Source organism: Topomyia yanbarensis, chromosome 2, assembly GCF_030247195.1.
Source record: "Topomyia yanbarensis strain Yona2022 chromosome 2, ASM3024719v1, whole genome shotgun sequence".
NCBI classification, from domain to species: Eukaryota; Metazoa; Arthropoda; class Insecta; order Diptera; family Culicidae; genus Topomyia; species Topomyia yanbarensis.
Genome location: NC_080671.1, coordinates 149930427 through 149946151, shown reverse-complemented (window position 1 = coordinate 149946151; position 15725 = coordinate 149930427).

Sequence of the window (15725 nt, the reverse complement as noted above, 5' to 3'; positions counted from 1 at the left end):
CAGTCAATGAAGGAAATTCTCCTTTTTGTCTTCGTGCTGGCATCGATTTGCGTTCTGGCCACCCGGGGGGATCTCGACAATCTGCGGGATTTTTTACCGCATACTGGTTTGAATAAACCTACGTCGTCGAGATTGTGAGTGGAAATGTTCGCGAAGAACCGTAAACATTCCAGATCTTTGTATTGCGTTTATCTAAACATTTTTGCTCGAAATTTCTGCTCAATCTGCGTATTTTCTATTTTTAATTACTTGTCATTGGAAGAAGATCCCTTTGTGTACTATGTTGAATAACCTAGTTTGCCGTTCCAATCATATCTGTCCCATATTCAAAATCATCCAGTCGAGGGAAATGCAATGAAAGTTTCAAACATGTAGGACTTGCAATAAAAATTGGACTAAACCGTTTTGCGCGTTAAGGGCACAAGACCTAATTTTAATTAAGTTTTGTTTTTTTTGCGTTTCGAATTCATCTCGTCAGTAACTAGCATCATCTGGGTGTCTAGTTAGACGATGTATCTAAACTAGTACCCAAATTAGCACTAGTTAAACACAAAAAATTCCAAACAGTTCACACGACATATGTGAACGCCTAAAGCCACATGTCCCGAGTGATGTCCCGGGAAGCAAATATAGCTCTGGTTTGTTGACGAGAAAGCGAAGACGAACTCTTGTCTTTTGGTTCAAGAAACCAAACGCCTGGTATTATGCAATAACCAGCAAACCAGAGCTATATTTGATTCCCGGGACATCACTCGGGACATGTGGCTTTAGGCGTTCACATATGTCGTGTGAACTTTTTGGAATTTTTTGTGTCTAACTAGTGCTAATTTGGGTACTAGTTTAGATACATCGTCTAACTAGACACCCATATGGTGCTAGTTACTGACGAGATGAATTCGAAACACAAAAAGATGGGTGGGTAATGTCAGAGACATAACCGGAGTGAAGTAGAATACACTTTAGGCTGTTAATGCGAATGCTATAATTTTGACTATATTGTGATAGGTTATATTAAAACCAGCCATTTCGTTATTTCTAAAAATACCGAAATATCGGTAGATCGAAACCTCCGAACGATCGAATCGATCGAACGAAAATATTCCAACATATTTACCCTCATATGGTAACCCTGAAAAGAGCATTAAATGAGAGTGAATCAGATCATTTGGCAACAGTAGAGAATCGTATATATTTGTATTGTTATTTCGCTATTTCCATTAGAAATACTGAAATAATTTATTTTAATAAAACCTTTCAGAAATTTGTAAAAAATGCAGCATTCGTATTAATGTATGCTACTTCATTTCGGTAATGTCGTTGACATTACCTACCCATCTTTCTAATCTAAAACAGAACAATTGTTTTGAAAACCTAATAATTGCATAACCTAAGACGATTCAAAGCCACATTTTTTGTGAAATCTCAACAGAAAACAAAATTACGTGTTAGTCCAACGAGCTTTCTGTCCCGTTGTTGTTGTGAATCATTAAAATTTTGAACATTTTTCAAAGCGTTATGATTGCGATTACAGGTGGAAATGGGGGTTGAATAAATATCATTCAAATTAAATTCTCCCAATTAATGTTCTATAGCTAAACTATGATCATATTACCTTAGGAGGCGCGTTTTACCCCATGTTTTCGTAAATAATAATATGCTCGAACCTTAACCAAGCAGGTATCTTAGAGTGGAGTTTTCACAGTAATGGAGCTTTTCATTTGTGTAGCCGCGATATTCGTAAACAAAATAAGTTAAAAGCACATTGCGTCATTTAGCCGCACACAAAATAAGCCGGGCTTAATTTGGATACAATTAATCTGTTTTACGGACCGTTATTTAACTGAGTTTATAACATGATGATACGTAAAACTTTTTCTCAGTTTGATCCGAGGACCAAGTATTTTAAATTTTCCTTGCAAAAATGTTCTATAAACTCGTAAATAAACTTTCCGAAGTAACTCGTATCAAATCATGAACAGAAAATCGTATTATCAGTATCCAATAAGCCAACACCATCTCCTTTACACAACGAAACAACCAGTATGCATTACGGCTTGCCGGAGGAAACAAACACACAGATAAATTCACCACTGTGCACACTGGAACGCGCGCCGTGGTGAATTTATCTGTACAAGCACCTGGCGCCACACATAATTTAAAGAACAAGAGAGCGCGGTTCTCGCACCAAACCACCCCATCGCCAATCCATTTATTCAACTCTAAAAAAAAGTGTTGTGTGCAAGACACGACCACGATGACATTAAAAATGCAGCTAGTTTTATGAGCAAGCAATATTATCCGTGGCCAAATTAAAACCCGTTAATGCCACCGACTGTTTCAGAACTACACACAGGCATGCTATTCTTCACTAGAGATAATTGTTGAATTTTTAAATTAAAATGGATAACCTATAGTGTGATAAATTCAAGTTTTAAAAAAGTTTTATTCAAATCCATAAAATGGGAACATCAATTAATAATGCTCACAAACAAAACCTTACATCTATCTTTAAATACCTGCTATCGAATCAAATGTTTGCAAGCGCGATAGCAAAATAATTGGTCATAAATCAAATTATTCGTAAACGAAGAAACTTCAACATATGTCCCTTTATATAGTCGGTGGTTTAATTAACATTAACTCTGAAATGTTTTATATTTGGGGTCCTAAAAGGAACCATTTTAAGGGAATCATTCAAATTAACTGTTCTGTATGTGGGGTCCTGAAAAGGACCATTGGTGGAATCCAGAAATGGACTATTTGTGGGATCCACAAACACGCGTGCTATGGAATGAAAAGTACTAAACTAACTAAGGGCTTTTGGTTTAACAAAAATAATATGCAGAATGGAACAATTAGTCAGCTGCATCTCTTCCAGCCGCACGTTACTTACATCAGATAAATATTTCGAAATGAAACAAAACAACCTTTCCCTTCAGCATCTAATATGAAATAGTGATAGCTTGAAACGTGACATCGGCTTTTATCACTTTCGCACCGATAATGGAAGGACTGCCTTCATGCAGAATAACGAAAAAATATTTGCGGATTCTTTTTGGTACGGCTTTCGCTAGCTGGCAGTGTTGCCATATCCTCCAATTTTCTCAAACATTGCAGAATTTTGGATTATGTTTCCGAAAGACTATTTTTAATAAATCACAGGTTTTCGCTAATTTCAACCTGGAAATGTACTTTAAGTAGCTGCACATTATTGTATTGTTTCGGAAGGATAAATTTAAACAAATAACAGATTGTTGCAAATTTCAGATTGTCAATATACGCGCAAGCAACAAATAACGACTATAAACTGCGCAATTGGATTATCGCTGTCAACGATTGGAAATATTCCAATTTGCTCTTTATTGTTTGTTATTGTTATAGTCCTTAAAAGGGCTTTTAATTTAACAATAATAACATGCAGAATGGAACAATTAGTCAGCTTCATCTATGGTTTGCCAACTCTTGCAGCCGCGCTCTATTTACATCGGATCACCCCCAGCGGTAGCAGTGATCAAATGCAGCACTCATCGCAGCGCATTGTCAACATGCATGATTGCTACTGCTGTTCTTTACGGCTCGACGTTTGACGGGAGAATGAAGTCGCTCGAGGAATGATATTCTTTAAATAGTCGATGATGACGTCATTCATAGAAGCGTAGTGTGCTGGGTGCTCAAATCTGTCGTACGAGACGCTATAGGTACGATGTTACTTGTCTGGCAAAAGAGCAACAACTAATTCAAACAGGCACGCGGCACATTTATTTATAACTTTTCGTGTTTGTTTGAATTACTAACCTGCTCACTATTGACGGCTCTGCCGGGGATAGATTGACTGATGTATGAGAGTTTTCACGTTTTCGAGATCTGTTCATTTTTGCTTGTCAATAGTGTGATATTGAAATACAAAAATTGTCACGTCATTTCATGATTAGAATCATCAGCGCCTGGCGGCAGTCTTGGTATCTATTACCTACCATCGATGAATGTTAGCTGACATGAAACATAACAGCTGCTACGCTTACAACGTCAGAACACAAACTAACGAATTTATCTTATGTTCTCTTTTTATACGCGTCGCAGTTCGTTCGATCAAAAAGAGGCAGTCCCAGCAACGCTTGCTTTTTGAGCGAATTGTACCAACCAATCATGGATCAGATAATTACTTCTTTCATAAAATCCATTATTTCCGCTATTTTTAGTAATTGTACATACTACCGAATTGGATACAAAATTGTTGTACATATTTCCAATCAGATAGCGTAATAATCTTATTTTTTCATTCAGTACAAAGGCAGATATTCACGTTTAAAAAATCGGGTAAAATTCTGGCAAAAATTTTTGAAACGGGACCCTATATTGAAACGTTAGAAGTATTCTACTTCAAAAACTAACTGTTCACGATTGCGGGTGATTCTAGGAGATTGAAACGTCCGTTTAGCAGTTTATACTGTAGACAGCTTTTAAGCTGGAATTTATTATTAATTCATTAGTTTACATATATAGAATATACAATTTAATCCAACTCACGTTCAGTTTTATCTCCTACAGAAACCACAATGGAATACCATCCGAAAGCTACCAGCAGTAACAAATTCTGTTGCAAACATATAGGTAGATAATCAATTTTGTAGTTATAGGGGTAATAGTAAAAAATATTAAATTTAGGGTAATGGTAATTAATATTAAATTTAGATTTAGCAATTTGGTTTTCATAATTTAGGTTTTAGATCACGATGTAGGTTTTCTAAACTCACGTGTGGCGATGAATCACAGTGACCAGTATTTCCGTCGATCGAGGCTGCAGATATACTAGTGTTCTTAGATTTCGGTGCGGTTCGTAACAACTGGCACAAATCCAGTGATCGTCGATCGCCGTCGGATTTCTCAGGCGTATTTAGGGATTAATTGGTACACTTAGGGATGTACTTGAAGAGATTCTATGTTTCGAAAGAAGTTTACTTCACTATTTTCCCCACGTTCTGCCGTTCCTTTTTTTCTTCGTCGATTGTTTTGATTTTAACGATGACAGCTGCCGCAATCGAGGTGCCATTGGAACTGCATTACCGTTCACAGTGTTGACAGATTGGCAGTTTACAACACTAACGAATAGAGTTATTCGCTATGGAGTCCCGCTTGAGTTCTCCTAGCCGCCGAAGCGCTTCATTCCGCAATCCTACGTCGATCCTTCGCGTCATTGATGCTACATCGGCAGAAACGTCTCCGTATACTGCTTCTTCATTAAAAGCGTCTAATGCATCGTTGCGCAAAATGCAAATATTGTGCAACACACAACATGCCATTATGAATTTCGATTGCCTCAGGGTTGTGTGAAAATCCAACCGAGTTAGCTGCCGAAACCTCTGCTTTAACAGGCCAAAACTGTTTTCCATCTTAACACGAGTTTGGCAATGATGTAGATTATATATTTTCTTTTTTATTGTCATATGGCTATTATCCCTAAACGGTGTCAGCAGGTTAAATTTTTGTCGGCAAATTTCAGGGATCTTTCGATTTTTGATTGGAGACACCTCTATGTCATGTCCAAGTTAAGTCATTTTTGGCGAAACTTCTTAAATTCACACGTAGAACAAAAATCTGGGCTGACCCATGTATATTTCAAAACTTTTTCAAAATGTGGAGAGGTCTACTGCGCAGTGCCTCTGGTAAGTCGGAAATTAGCCCTATAAATTAAAAAAATGATAGCGGAATGTAAGTAGAGTATGTCTGTATACTCACTTGTTCTTCGGAATAGCTTTGCACTACTTCCGTTAAGAAATCGTTGACTTTTTTCTTCTTCTGTCGATTCTGCTGCTGCAGAAAACACAATATCAGATTATCAGAATCTGAACTCGAACTCTAGAATAAATTCAACAGGTCATCCATTTTCGTAGTAACAGTACAATATTGACAACGGGATACAAATAAACAGTAGCCCATGGTAACCAAAGCAATGCAGTAGTGCTACATTCGGTACACTCTACTTTTTATAGGTGTTACACCATCGGTATCGGTGTAGAACAATGTAGCACCGGTGTAGTGGAATTTTCAAAAACGAACGGTTTCAGTGCAAACACCGCTACACCGGTGTAGTGCAATTATACCCTGTAAAAAAATGCGGACGAACATGGTCAGGCGATTCAAAAAGTTTGACGTTTGACTCAACTCGCCTGTGCTAATTGCCCCTAGGAACAAATGCAATTAGCGAATGCGATTTAAAGGCAATTTCAATACTTAGACAAAATTTTTGGCGGCTGAAATGGACTTGGTTGTTTTTTGCTTGTTTCAAACATGGCGGTTCATGTTTGGCTTAAGCTTAAAATTGTTTTTTGAACAATTGGTGTGTTCTCACTTGTATTTTGTTTATCTAGTGCACTTCATATAGCCAACGAATGTAGAAAATTGTGGAATCGTGTGTATGTATAGTAGAACAACATCTCTAACTTAAAGTCTTAATAAACGTCAGATTGTGATAAGTTTTGGTGTGCATTACCAATTTCACCTTTGATTCTTCCTATAAGTTCGTGGTGATTACCTAGTATACTGGTAAGTATATGTGAGTAGATAATGAATCCGAAAATAAGTATTATTTTTAATTTTCATATTAGGCAATTAAGGGCGATTAAATGGCGCGTTCCGTGGGCGATGTGGGGGGCGATTTAAGGGCGGGTTGGGCGGTAAAAAAATGACGGCGGCAAATCGCCCAAATGTTGCATTTGAAACTGCCCTCTAATTGCCAGCAATTTGCTGGCAAATTGAAGGGCAATTAGCGCATCCGAGATGGCAAATAGCCCCCCGTTAGCCAGCAACTTGCTTTGACTGGGAGGGACCAAAGAGAATAGGAAAAGAGACGAATAGTGTGAAGCCAAAAATACCTTATTGAGCAGACCAATCGTGCAATGTAAATAAACATTACTCATGCCTGAGTTGGAGGAGATAAGTATTGTACTTCTATCAAAAAAGAAATTTGAATTTTCGTCAGAATTTAGTGCAATCGTGATTGTAAGGTGCATTCTAGAGTCTATGTATGAGTAAAAACAAGTTTTAGAATTATTTCATCTCTTTGTTTCGAAATGCACATCGTTTGATAAACAAATCCAACGATCGACAAAAGGTTTGTTTTCAAAATATAATAGGAGTCATTTAAAGTGCTGCCTTTGGAAACGGTTGCCAAATTCTAGTGTTGAAATCATCGTAAAGGGAGTGTTGCCGTTTTGACTGATTTTCACTCTGCGTCTCTTTCACTATTCTCTTTGGGAGGGACCACTTCAAAGGAAAATAATGTGTTGACAGTGAAAATATTCTAGGCACACTGTTGGTTACTTCAATTGCTTTGAGAAGTCGTGCCAAACGAAAATCTAGCGTTTCATTTGAAAAAGTCGTTTGTCACAAATGTTTACAACTTGTTCCACAACAAACTCGGTGAGCAAAAAATATGATTATATCCTATAATTTGGGTACTGCGTAACTGGAACTGGAACAACCTGAATTCTTCACTCCCGGAGGAATAATTAACCCTACTAATAAATAGCTATTTGCCACACTGGGTTAGGAACAATAGCATATCCTTCTTAGCTCCCTGTAAAAAAGTTCGTCTATGTATGGAGAACCAAAAATCCGATTACGCAATTGCATTACTGTAAAGCAATTACATATCAAATGATATGAAGTTCCGTAATCGAATTCACAAATATCACACATATAATACTCCGCAACTCTGGGAACTCTAGTAAATGTACCGTCTTGTGGGTAGTCAGCCGTTTGAAACGTCCCGCAAAGATAGTTTTAGCACACGTAACAGATAATTAGGCTACAACAAAATTTCCTTAAAAACCTGTTGATCAATGTTGGAAATCCATGTTTTACTATTGCCATATATGCTACACGTGTTTGACAACTGCAGTCCAACTGCACTGCATTGATAACTACGCCCCCTACAAACGTTTGCTAAACGTGTTCCGGACGTTTGATTTATACGGAATTTCAGTTGCGGGTATTTACATACATTTCGTATGAAGCCTAAACGTCTGTTATCTGTGGTTTTAGTTTATCGCCGTGTAGTTTGTACGCGGGATATGCCGAGATATCACACATACTCTCTACACTGTAAGGACAATTTTCAGCATTCTTGCTGCACGAATCCTCCAGATAATTCTCGCCGTATTTTGCTACATTGGATGGTTGTGTGACATAATTGATTTCGTTTTGTGCAATTCACGTCCCGCGGTACAAATAGAAGGACAGGCTGACGGACCTTGGGCAAGAGGATGTAGTTCGGCGTTAAACCTTATAAGGCCTTTATAAGGCCTTTATAAGGCCCAGAGACACGGTTTTCTCACTTAGATTAGAATATATTTACATTTATTTCGTAAAAAATAATGATTTGAAAATATACTTGGTACCGCCCGTACCGCCGTTAGAAAACGTCAGTCTTCGTAATGTTTAATGTATTTCCAACGAGATTGGTGGAGATATAGAGACAAATCGAGCTGGATCGGAAATTCAGAAAGAAATTAAGGTTAGTTACTGGTTATTATCTGATTAACAGTAAATACCCCCTGGATTCTGAGGATAAGTTGAAAAATGAGACCACAGATTACAGACGTTCATTTATTCATTTAATTTTTTTCATTGCAATTTTTACCACTCATAAACCAAATTTTTGGATTAAAAATAGTTGTTTTTTTACTGATTTGTATCACAGACTTATAGGGTCTAGAGTATTTTTTTCAAAATCGAGCTAATTTTATTATCCAAAAGGAAATCGCCGTATTTTTTCAAAAAACTCTTCACCAATCTGACACTTTTCACTGTATCTCAATAAAAAGTAATAAGAAGAGTTGTCAGACTCCTAACAAGTAGATTTCATAAGATTGCAACACTTCTCACTTCATATTTCTTTGTTATGAACGAAACGAAAAGGTGGCAATATAGTTGCCACTGCCTTATAAAGGGTTAAAACAATACCAGCGAAGGTCACTCGATAAGATTAAGATAGGGGCTATGTTTTCTAACCATCTCCTGAGACTACTATTGAATGCATACGTCTATAATCAAGTATTTTGACCGGTTGACGTGGGCGGTCTCTAAAACAGCCAGCCCCGTACTGCAAGAGATCCTCACATGTCAAACTCGCGTCGTTGACGACTCCTTCCTTCTCTACCCTTACAGATGGAATATACAGTTCGCGCTAATGTGCCACAGCAAGCTATATCATTTGCCTCCTTGGAGTTAGATAAAACCTTGACCTTGGTTCCGAAATGTATTTTTCTCACAAATATCCTAATAAAAGTATTATTTCACATTTTTCAAAGATGCTCAATTTCCAGTTTCTATATTCACCCAGAGGGAAAAGGCCTCAGCCAAAGTGTAATATGCTTCACAACAAAGAGATGGTACGCCCCACAACAAACCGTGGGTATGTCCCATAAAAATTGGGTAGGATGCCCCCACAACAACAGGGTTATATGCCCCAATCGAATTTATGAAATGTTTACTATGTTAAAAATGGTCCTACAATGTATGAAACGTATTACTGGAATTTAAAGACCACAATTGGTTGAATAGTTACTTTGTAGTTGTGCTAATAATGGAGCTTACCATTCAGAACTTAGTGGGGCGTTTTGTCCGGCGACGAGCTGTTGTAAAAACACGAATAATTCCACACGCAACGCTCACATAGTTTCTACCATCATCTTCAAAACTAAGATAGGAACTTTAATAGTCTAATAAGTTACTCGAAATAGTACTACCTAATCAGACTCGTCCCAATTGGTTAAAACGATTATAGAAAAATAGTGGGGATAGTGGGAATAGTCTTATATCGAAACACCTCTTTCGAATCTTTGGTGTGCATTGTTGTTTTTTAGCATATGAAAAACGCCAAATTAACTTAGGTTTTCGATTTCATGTAATGATACTATTATCAGTCACTTTTACGCTTCAGATAATTCCGGGTTCCTTGGAATAGAAGAGGGGCGTTTTGCCTCGGTTGGGCGTATTATTCTCTCTTACCCTATAACTCTCACTGCGCGAACAAAAGACTGAGGAATGTGGCCTTGAGAACGAGCACAAAACAATACCGAGACAAAACGTCTAATAACACACTGCACAAATCTTAAAACTTACTCGAACTGTCCGAGAGTTATTATAGATACAATATGAATGACCTCTACCGTGATAAGAAGCTTAAAAGATTAGTTCATCGAACAATAAACCACGAAAACATTAGAACGCAACACAAACACTTCAACTAAAATGTCTACAGAGTGAATATTTGTAACGTGTCCCTCCCTCGAGCTGCCAGTGAATAGGACTGGCTGTTTCAGCCTTCACATCGTAACCTACGTAGAGCATGTTTTCTATATTTAGTGTATCTATACATATCCTAAATATATTACGCTAAATTAGGTCTTTGTATTGCTTCAATTTCGTCTTAGGGCAAAAAGTATTTTCGTGCTTTCCCAACATCGCAATTTCAATCAATCATAGATTAGGGCTGAGCGGCATTCGATTAGGAAACATTGCAGTTGCCACAGTACAATAGATTCGCTATCTGATTATGATTCCAAGGCCGTTCGCTAAGGGTGGAAAAAGTGCCCTTTCATCGAATTCATCAGGCGAGCCAAATTTTAACATTCCGCAGGCTCTTGTCGCTGTGTGAATGTATGCTAGATAGCAGTTTCATTCATAAAATTTTCTGATCCCCTTCCTAAGAACAAACCTTTTACGAGTTTTGCGTTCTTACACAGTTGTCCACTACAGCTTCCTCACCGGTCTTTTTCACTCCAAGCCCGGATAAACTTTACTTGGGTTGTAGTAGTGATAATCCAACAACTTTGTTTTGTAACAGCAGCTGGCTTCGTAAAATAGCGAATAAATTTCATTGTGGGCGTTTAGGGTTTCCACCAGTTCCAGTGGTACACCGTAAAGGTTCTTCTGTCGTGTCCTGTGTGTGTATGTGTGCTATTACGCTGAAAGCTTGCGCCTGAGCATAATTTCAACAATCGGTTGTGTTGCCTCTCGGGACGCCCACGCAGCATCCATCCGGTGCTGGTTTTTCGCTTTCCTACACATCGTGATATTGCTGCTTGAAAACATTTCCACTTATCCTTCGATAGCATGTGAATGAAAAAATCTTTCCAACCCTGCTATAGTCATTTTTGTGGAATGTTTTCGGGAACTACGTCTTTTTTGTAATATGGACAATTTTTGATACACAGCGAAGCATATTGAAAGGAAATGGATAACAGCTCTGTGAACATAAGTTTTTGTTGATCTGTTTCTATTACAAACCAACTCTAGTTTTAACTTCGATATTACCACCATCAAACATGGATTATCTAATTTCGAAGTATTGTTAGGAATTTACGCGCAAAATATAATGTCAAAATGAATCAGCGACTTGCTACCAGGTGGCAAATTGATGGGGTTTACTAAATTGATTACAATCGATATAGATGACAGAATTGATTTGTATCATTAGACTCGGTCCAATCTTATGTAGCTTTGATACATTAGATCTTTCTGATAACAGGTGTTGAAATCGCTCGGAAACTGAAGAAGCTCAATGAAATAGGGTAATTTCTTTGGGTGTATCTTCAGGCCCGTAGCCAGGATTTTGTTTCGGGAGGGGCTTAAAAATTATTGAATAGGGGAACATGGGGAGACTTGACCAGGTTTTCAGCTAAAACTGCATAAATCTCTAAAAAAGCCTTCAATCCCCCAAAAATCATTCAGATATAATGCACAAAGTTATTGCGCGTCTTCATGATTTTTTGCAGAATTTTTAATTTAATTTTTGAAAAGTTACAAAAGTTTTTCTGTGATCGTTTTTTCTGGTCAAGTCTCCCCATTGCGGGGAGACTTGACCAAGGCGTGGGGAGACTTGACCAAGAGAATTTTGAAAAATCATAACAAAAAATAATGACATAAAACATACTGTAATTATTTTTTTCCCTATTGTCGAGATCCTTAGGTAGCAGTAAAAAATATAAAAGGGTTACATTTGATAAATTTTGATTTTTTAAATGCATTTCTTTTTAAGGATTAACTGTACTGCTTGCATTGCATGTTCACACGTCACGAAATCAGTCCTACTATTGCTAACTGTGTTTACTAATACTAAAATATAACGACTTATGTTTTAGGTGGGATTTTTTATGGCGTGATTAACATTAACAGTAGATGCCAAAACATAATAAATATTAAGAATTTTGTATCTTTCTTCAGCTGATCGCCACTTGGTCAAGTCTCCCCATAAAATCGTGGTCAAGTCTCCCCAACATTACTTATTGCGTTCAATTTCATGCGAATTCTAGTAATAAATATTCCAATGTTCCAGTTTATGTAAAATCATTTCACTGCTTCACAAGGATTAAGATGGTATATTAGTCCTTTAATAGTAATTAGTAGTCGAGTAGATATGTCCATACAAAGTTTGATAACAAATTACATCATTTAATGCAAGTTTATTAATCACGTAATATTTTCTGCAAGGAAAGGATTTTTTACACCAAACTTTCAAAATTACCTTAAGGGATCGAAACAAGTACAAAAATATTTTTGAAAAAAAATTAAGAATCGAATAGAAGACACCATAGCCAAAAATAGAATTTTGCGCTTGGTCAAGTCTCCCCATGTTCCCCTAAATGTATTAATTCTGATGACTTGAAACAATCACTGGAAACTGAACGTAATTATGAAAAGTTCTTAGTGAAAACAATTCCAAAAATAAGACAATAGACACTAAAAACTCTAATAATATGTTGCCTGTTACAAGAAAGGCTATAGTGCATCGACGAATTAAATTTGATTATTTTTGATTTACAAGTTAGAAATTTCTCTAGTTACAAAAATGAATAGTCAAGAGCTCAAAGTATTAAGGGCTGCTTGAAAATGCTACGCTGCATGCTACGCTGCTTGAAAATGCTACACATTCGATACACCTTTACAATTTGTAGAAGACGCTAAATTGGAATGAGTAGAAAAATATCCAAAAACCCGTCTCATGAAACTTTACACGCATTTGCTAATCAGAAGAACGAAACCAACGTCAAGGTTGTCCCCATGAATAGGAATATATCAGTGTGAAATCAAAGTTTACCGTTGCAAAGAATGTCCGAACAAAGTGAATGTCGAAATTTGCTTCAAATCTTCTGATAAGGCAGGCGATTTGTAGATGCAGAAAATAGGTTCAACTCCTATTTTCATGATCAGGTTTCTTTCTACTATTACTAGCGCTTTGACTTCATCCGAAGTTTGCGTTAACTCGACTTTATGAAATTTTCAATTTAAATGATACTGATCATGTCGTAATCAAAACAATCCTAAAAAAACACATGTTTTTTTCATTTGACTCTCATAGGTAATGGGTTAAAGACTATCTTCGACAACATTATCAGGCAACTCAGAATAACTATCTTTTTATCTATTTAAGTTGATTCTTTTTAGGTACTTTTTATGTCATTGTACTTATGAATTAAAAATATCGTAGACTGATTTTCCTAGATCCCTAAAACTATAGTAAAAGTCAAAATGTAAAGTGAGTGCAAAAAATACTGATTTCACTACAAAGCAAGAAGGCCTTAGCTCTATTGACTTTTGACAATCTTGCAAAACCGTTGTAACTTGAGAAGATTACCTAGATTAAGTAAATATTATATTTGAACATTTTGGTTTTATTTATTTATTTGAAGGTTTTATTTCGAAATTCGTGGGGTTTTGGACAATGCCAAATATATATTTCAATGATTTAATCTACTAATGGAAACTACCCAGAATTTAATCTACTGAGCGAAACTGCTCAGAATCTATTCACAAATCGAAAGAAAATTACTTAGCACTGATTACTCAATGCTTCTAATTTACATAAAATTTGGTAAATATAACATTGATGACACCACCAAAATAACTAGAGACTATAAACATAGATAATAATTTCAGCATCACTTGCTTCCGACACATGGAAGAGAACACATCGCACTTGCACCTAATTTGCCGAGGCTTTCTTTTAGAGTTGTCTGTTTTAAATTACAGCAAATTATCCGTTTCCTGTAAAACTTTTGCAAAACTCTTTGCCAATTCATTAAACAAATATGAACACTAATCTGTTTAGTAATAGGTTTGTTTGTGAATAAAAATAATTAGCTTTTGATTTCTTGAAGAAAGTTGTAATGTTTGTCTGATTACATGTTTGTTTTATCACTATTTGGGAAAAAGTTTCAATTAAAGTTGTTGCACCTAACGCAACGAAGACGAAATGAGAAGATCAGAGCGCAATTCGGAAAGAACTCGTGTTGAGTGTATAGTAAAGATAGAAGAGTGATCTTGAGTCGATTTAGATTGGTTGATTTTTTCCTCTCTTTGCTCTCTTATTTAAGATTATCTCTCTCATTTTATTCCATGACGAGCAAAAACGGAACGAAAGACTGTCACATACTTAAGACATGAAATCGAAACTGTTATCCCAACTTATTGACTTATAGATTCAATCAGTCCCAACATTTTAGTCCCTCTTCGTGATTGCCTATTATTTTACCACTTTTTGCCCGGTCCACTTTTAAAAGAATTTTTTTTGCACGTTTGTCGAAGATACCACGGATTTACGGATTAACAGTGTATTAGTGCGGAACGAATTACTCGTAACAATGAAATGAAGCGTTAATAAAAATGGTATTGCGTTAAAATGACGCGAAATGAAAATTCTATTCTCGGCTCAATCGTTCTCAGATAAATTGAAATACTTTTTGTGTAGCGCAGAGTAGTGTACAGAGAACAGAGTGTACAGTGTGCACTGACCTAATACAGAAATTTAAAATTGTGTGCAATTCAAAAACTTATCATTTAAAAATAACAAACTGGGTCGTGGGTCTTTTATATATTTCCTTATGTAAACAATAAAAATAATATAACGAGTTTATGTGGTTGTCCTACAGATCTCGCGCAAGCGCTTAGCCATTGCACGTGGAAACCTGTTTACGAGGCGAGGAAATATTTTTTTCCTCACCAACTATGTCTTGGGGGGGAGTAGTTCATTTCTATCTCGCTATTGTACATTTCCGTGTCATCATCGTAGTTGCTGCCTTTATGTTCGCGAATATCTTCCTTGCTTTTCGCCCTCAATAATTGCCCTTCCAAATAGATTCCATTTCTCCCAAATGTGACATTAATCTGCGAGTAAGCGGTATCCGATCTTGTAGCGGAACATTCATTTTCTCATAGTCCATATACAGAAGGATCTTAATTATAGCATTGTCACACACAACCTTGTGCTTTAAGTTGTGCGAAATGAATGGTTTCGTCTGCACTAATTTGTTGAGCGCTAAATGCCTGCCATGGTAGAACTGGATAGAGCCGGTTTCCGAAAGTCTAATCTCTATTTACACCTTCAGGATGCGAATGATCAATAATTTTATAATCACCGCATTTGGCTGGAGCACCAATTCTTGCTTCTGCTAATCACTAATCTCGACAGATTATTACAGCTACAATTAAAGTAACAGTCTCTTGTATTCTTCAGACAAGGCACACAATATAAAAGTTACTTTTTTGTTGTTCGCTTCGCACTGGCTCGAGCAAAAGCATAAAGCACACTGAATTTCGTGACCATTGCCTTCGGTGGTTAGAAATAGCCTTCTTTAACTTTTTCTCAATAATTTGTTCAAACCAAATAAGCAACAAGTTTTGTTAAAAGTCACCGGTTTTTTAAATTTATTTTTGAAAAATTT